Genomic DNA, 6,585 nt, shown 5'->3' with positions numbered 1-6,585 from the left:
TATTTGCCATGTAAATAAATTCACAGGGGCACCTGGGTGGCTCAGTTGGTTGGGCATCCAACTCCTGGTTTTGGCTCAGGTTGTGATCTGGGGGGGAAGGAAGTCCTGGGATCGAGCCCCATATCCAGCTCCAAGATCAGTAGGGAGTCTGCTTGAGATTCTTTCTCCCTCTCCCTCTGCCCCTCCCCCTGCTCAGGCTTTCTCTCTCTCTCTCTCAAATAAATAAATAAATCTAAAAAATAAATAAATACATTCACAAATCATAAAAAATCATCCCAGGTCTGACCATGTGTCCTGAGGTTTGGGGAACATGGAGCCTCTGGCTGTGCTTGATTGGAAACGGAGCACAGGATGATGTGTATCCCTGTGTCTTTCTCCAGTTTCACATCTGCGTGTCTTCAACAGTATTAATAGCTCCTAATTGTCGGGAGCTGTGTCCCTTTATTTCTTCTGTCCTCTCCAGGACTCCCAAATGGGGCTGAGGATGTAAGCCGCTGAAAGCCTTGTGGGGGAGCTAGGGTTGTCCCCTAGCTCCATGTTGTCCTGTCAGGCACTCTCTCCCAACATGTCATGGAGGAAGGGGCATCTGCAGCAAGGGCCGGATGGCTGGGTAAGAAGCAGCCTTTTGCTCCAGGAGGATGGGTGCTATATTCAAGGGTAACAGTAGTCAGTCCCAGTGTGGGTTTGGGGAAAACCCGGCTGGACTTCTTGGGACTAGGAGTGCTTGAAAAAACCCACTCCCTGCTCCCCTGTTCCCCAAAGACCGGACTCCCTGGGAGGCTGAGTGTCAGACCCACGTGGCCTAACTCCAGGTCTTTTGTCACCTGGAGTCTGAATTCAAGCCCCTCCTCCGAGGTCCTTCCCAGCCCCGCTCCAGCGGTTTCCAGGGGCGCCCGGGCTGGCCTCGCGCTGCCCGATGCTGCCCCCTGCAGGCGGTTCTGGGGGCACAGCGCTCAGTCCCGGGGGCTTGCAGGCTCTGAGCCCCTGCCTCCCAAAGGGTGGCTTTTCATCACCTAAAGTTGTCAGAGCAGCTAATAGCCCATGAACATAGAGAGAATGAGGCTTCTCCAAGTGAACTGGGTGTTGAAAGACACTGTGATAAATGGTGGAGGTAGTGAGGGTGACTGATGAAGACGCATGTCTGAAATGAGATAGTGGGGGTGGGGGTGAGGTGGCACAAGAAGGAACCAGTGTTTACTGCGACCTTGTCATTTACAGCAAGGCTCACAACAATCGGAGAGGCAGGTGTTCTGAGCCCCTGCTTAATGAATGATGGAATCGAGTCTTAGGTTAACTAACATGACCCAGGTTATACAACCAGTAAATGGTGGGGCCCGGACCCGAACTCAGTGACCCCAGAGCTCTGTGACATCTGGTGTCCCATTACCTTATGCTAAGAGAGCAGAATCCTGCCCAGGAGGAAAATCCCTTTTTCTTTGGTATGAATGGGGTTCTTTGGGATGAATATGAGATTTTAACAGCATTCTCTTCACTAAGAGTTTTAGCTATAGCCTCCATGATGTGATTTTAGGGATGCTGGGAAGATCTCCATACTTGAAAACATGTCCCCAACTTGTCCATCAAGGAGCTCAGAATTTCACTGTTGGAGAGTCGTTCCCTTGATTAGCATTGGCTACATGGTACTCTCTCGTTAAATGAACGTGAGTCCTGGGGCGGGGTGGGAGGAGTCCCATGTTGAACCCTTACATCTTCCCTCAGTGGGGATTAGCTTGTCACATTGCTTTGTCCCTGTGATAGAGAATTAAGGGTGTGGGGAAAGTGGAGGACAAGCCTCCCCAACTGCACGCTTCATCTTCTCCCCCGAGCCTGGTTTTTTCTTTGGTGTCACATGGGCCCAGAAATCTTCAAGGTGTCCATCCCTCCTCCATCTAATTGGTCGGGAAGTCATACCTGGCCTACCTCTTAAGTGGTGCTTGCCTCTTTCCTGTGCACACTCCCAGTCTCTGGTCAGCTTGTCCCTCGCTTGTTCCTGGCTCTGGGACTTTAATCAACCCCTGGGGCAACAACAGTGGAAGAGAACTTTGTAGAATGTAAATTGGATAATGCTGTATTTCCTCTTAAGATCCTCCTCATTGCTCAAGGAGTGCAAACTCCTTAGTATTTTTTATGTGCCCCTCAGGACCTCCTGGCTACCCCTCTCTCTAGCCCCAGTTCTGCTTTGTCTCTGTCCATTCCTCCATCACCACCACCCCCCCCCCCCCCCCATTTCTGCCGCCTTCTCTGACGTTTTCCCTTTGTTCCCTCAAATGTTCATTCACATCTTCGTGCCTCTGCTGGTGCTTTGTTTTTGGTCAGGAAAGCCTCATCCCCTTCGGGTGGTCAGCTGACCACTCCTTGGTGAAGCCGTCCCTGATTCCCACCCCGGACCACCCCCGGACCCACTCCGGGCCCCAGGAGGAGGGGTTTTGATGTCTCTGTCTCCCCCACTAAGCTGGATACAGAAATGAAGGAGTGAATGAGTAAACGAAGTCAGCTGATGAGCGGGCTATCCATTTCAAAGGACGTGCTGCCGTTGTGGACATGAATACGAACCCCACGGTTGCTGCGTGTGTGAGGACGGCTGCGAGGCACCAGATGTACGTGTGTGTGCCTCGGTGGGCTACACTGGCTCTGTTATGATAAGTAATTTGATGGGCCTTGAACTTCCTCACACAAGCAGAATAGTTTCAGAACATTGCCATGGAGACGGATGAGGCCTCAAGCAGCAGGGTACCACTTAGGCAGTGACAGATTTTACAGAAAATGGGCTTAGTTACACCTTTCTTGTCAAAAAAAAAAAAAAAAAAAAAAAAGAATCCCCCAGCTAATGGGAAGAGTACTTCCAGGCAGAATGAAACCTTGCACCCCCCGTGAACAAAAAGCCCCTGAAGTTCGGAAAATGGGGACATTAGCAGGGCAGGAAGAAGGTAAATGCTTAGCTGTAGCCCGAAATACAAAAAGAGAATTAGGATGCCGAAGCCCTGGCACGATGTTGGAGCTCCAGACGTCGTCAGAAAATAAACGGAGGAAGAAGATGTTTCCAATATATAATTATGTTCAGGAAAACGAGGAGGGAATCCTGTCGTGTGGAGGGTTGAGATAAAATAGTCAGGCCTGGGGGAAACGTGTCCTGGGGTCTTTGGCAAGGTATCCATCATCTATGACGTAACTAGAACTGCCATCTTCCAATTCTCCTTCATCTGCAGGGAATGGCCTTCCCTGCCTGGTAGAAATGTGTTCTTTCTGGGACCAGCTCAAATGGCGCGACGCCGTGGGTGAAGCTTTCCCCGAGTCTCCAGGCGGGGCTGATCATTTTCTCCATGTGGCTCCTCTCGTCTCTTCATTGCATCGTTGGTGGCATTTATTCCCACGTCCGCATCAGCTAGACTGTGGCTCACATGAGGGCAGTGCCCTTGTCTGGCCACCTTGAACCCGCTGACACCCGGCTGGTGTCTGGCATGGAGTGTGTGAGGAGATGAACTGTCTTCACCGATCCCTACATGGAAGTCCTAACCCAGGACCTCAGAGTGGGACCGTAATTGCAGATAGGACTTCAGAGAGGTGATTCAGGTAAAATGAGTCATTAGGACGGGCCCTAATCCAAGCTGCCTCCTCCTGTATAAGAGGAGGAGACCTGGGCACAGGGGGCATCAGGGGCCTGGCTGTGGAGGGAAGACCACGTGAGGACACAGTGAGAAGGAGGGCCGAGAAGAAAGGCCTCGGAAGTGACCAGCCCGCCTGACACCTTGCTCTGGGACTTCTGGCTTCCAGGACTGTGAGAACATGCATTTCTGCGGTTTAAACTGCCCAGTCTATGGTATTTGGTGATGGCAGCCCTGGCAACCTGATACAGAGAACTTCCTCAAAAAAAATTTTTTTTTTTGTCAAATGAAGACAAAAACACTGATTATGAGAAGAGGCAAAAGTAGCAGCTTTTGGTTGAAGATATTAGGGATAGAAAAGGAAGGCCGTGCTGATTGCTTTAACTGGAAGCTAAAAAGGAAGAAAAAGGAAATGCCATTTCACCTAACTACAAGGGCTTTATCAAGTATTGATTAATAAGAAAGCATGGGCGGGCGCCTGGGTGGCTCAGTCGTTAAGCGTCTGCCTTCAGCTCGGGTCATGATCCCAGGGTCCTGGGATCGATCCCTACATCGGGCTCCCTGCTCAGCGGGAAGCCTGCTTCTCCCTCTCCCACTCCCCCTGCTGTGTTCCTGCTCTCACTGCCTCTTTGCCTAACTAAAAAAAAAAAAAAAAAAAAAAAAAAAAAAGAAAGCATGGGCGGGCGCCTGGGTGGCTCAGTCATTAAGCATCTGCCTTCAGGTCAGGTCATGATCCCAGGGTCCTGGGATCGAGCCCCACATCAGGCTCCCTGCTCAGCGGGAAGCCTGCTTCTCCCTCTCCCACTCCCCCGCTGCTTGTGTTCCCTCTCTCGCTGTGTCTCTCTCTGTCAAATAAATAAATAAAATCTTAAAAAAAAAAAAAAAAAGAAAGCATGGGCATGCCTGGGTAGCTCAATTGGTTGAAAGGCTGGCTCTTGGTTTCGGCTCAGGTCGTGATCTCTGGGTCCTGGGATCAAGCCCTTTATGGGACTCCGCACTCAGTGGGGAGTCCGCCTGAGGATTCCATCTCTCCCTCTGCCCCTCCCCCCACCCGCACGAGCTCTTGTGCTCTCTCTTTCTAAAACAAATAAATAGGGGCACCTGGGTGGCTCAGTCGGTTAAGTATCTGCCTTCAGCTCAGGTCATGGTCCCAGGGTTCTGGGACCGAGCCCCACATCGGGCTCCCTGTTCAGTGGGAGTCTGCTTCTCCCTCTCCTCCCCGCTAATTCTCTCTCGCTATCTCTGTCTCTGTCTCTCTCAAATAAATAAAATCTTAAAAAAACAAGAAAACAAATAAAACAAATAAATAAATCTTTAAAAAAATAAAGTATGGATAGATGCACATTGCATGTATGAACTGGTAATGATGGATATTCCTTTAATAAATCCTCCAATTATTTATGTTTAAATACATTGTTGCTGTCTCTCTCTTTACAAATGCCATATAACCTTGTAGGTGGGGTGGAAAATATAAAATCACAGTGTTAGGTCAAAGAAATGTCCAAAGGGCAACTCACAGTTGGGTACAGTCCTCAAGACAGGGACACTTCTTAGGATTTTGTAGACAAAGTTAAAAAAATTTTACCCTCTAAAGTTGGAGTCCATAAAAATCAACCTCAAATGAATATGATTAACAAACAAACTTGGGGTGGAACCATCTTGAAAGATGACTTGTAATTGGCTCCTGGATACAACTAGGGTGCTTTCCAAATCTCCATGAAGGAGACTGAAGACCCTTCCCAAACCTATCTAAGCAGTTATTCATTCATTCAATACCAGTCATGTTGGTGTCTGCCAGTTTTCTCCCCTGCAAAGTTATCAGTTCTCTTTTTGGAATTATGTGTTAGTCTGATAAGCGCTGGGGAATATAACAGGGGAGAAAACACAGTCCTTGCGCTCAGAAAGTTTATAGTCTGGTTGGAGAGACAGACCAGTAACCAGGCCATTTCTAAGTCTCTTGAGAGGAGTGAGCACCCAGCTCTGACTCCGTGGAGGGTATATGGAAAGGTTTCCCAGAAGAGGTGACATCTAAGCTGAGACCTGAAGGACTGGTGGGAGTTAACTAAGAGAAGGGGTGTGGTAGAAGGTCAGAGAGGAGAGAATGTTATAGGATGAGGGGCCATGTGTTCCAAGATCTGGAAAAATGAGCACACTTAGGGAGTGGCAAGTAGCTCAATGTGGCTGGAATACCAAATTTGTGGAGGAATGGGGGACATGCGACTGAAGAGTTATGTGGAGGCAAAATCATCGGAGGTCTTGGAAGCCATATTTAGGCATCTGGACTTCATCCTAGAGAAAAGGAGACATCCCTCCCGTGTTTTCGGCAGATACGGGATGCGATCATAGTCCCGTTTTAGAAAACCCCTCTGGCTGTGTAGGGTGAGTTAGCCAACTTGAGGTGAAGGGCACGGTCCCCATAAGTCTGCCCTTACTTCAGACACCAGCCCCAAGTTTGGGGGTCCCCAGGATTACCTACTCATCATAGCATCTGGCTGCAAATTCAGGGGTTCCCATGACTACCCTCACAGTTGATAATTTGATATTTAGGCAAGTTTTATACTTAGGAGTAGACTTTTTTTTTAATTTTTTATTGTTATGTTAACCAACATATATTACATCATTTGTTTTTTGGTTTTTTTTTATTCTATTTTTAAGATTTTTTATTTATTTATTTGAGAGAGAGAGAATGAGAGACAGAGGGCATGAGAGGGAAGAGGGTCAGAAGGAGAAGCAGACTCCCTGCCGAGCAGGGAGCCCGACGCGGTACTCGATCCCGGGACTCCAGGATCATGACCTGAGCCGAAGACAGTCGCTTAACCACCTGAGCCACCCAGGCGCCCCCATCATTTGTTTTTGATGTAGTGTTCCATGATTCATTGTTTGTTCATAACACCCAGTGCTCCACGCAGAACGTGCCCTCTTTAATACCCATCACGAGGCTAACCCATCCCCCTACCCTCCTCCCCTCTAGAACCCTCAGTTT

The sequence above is a fragment of the Callorhinus ursinus genome, unplaced genomic scaffold (assembly GCF_003265705.2).
Source record: "Callorhinus ursinus isolate GAN/ISIS: 27379988/994484 unplaced genomic scaffold, GSC_fseal_2.0 scaffold13, whole genome shotgun sequence".
Taxonomy (NCBI): Eukaryota; Metazoa; Chordata; class Mammalia; order Carnivora; family Otariidae; genus Callorhinus; species Callorhinus ursinus.
This window is presented reverse-complemented; position numbering follows the sequence as displayed.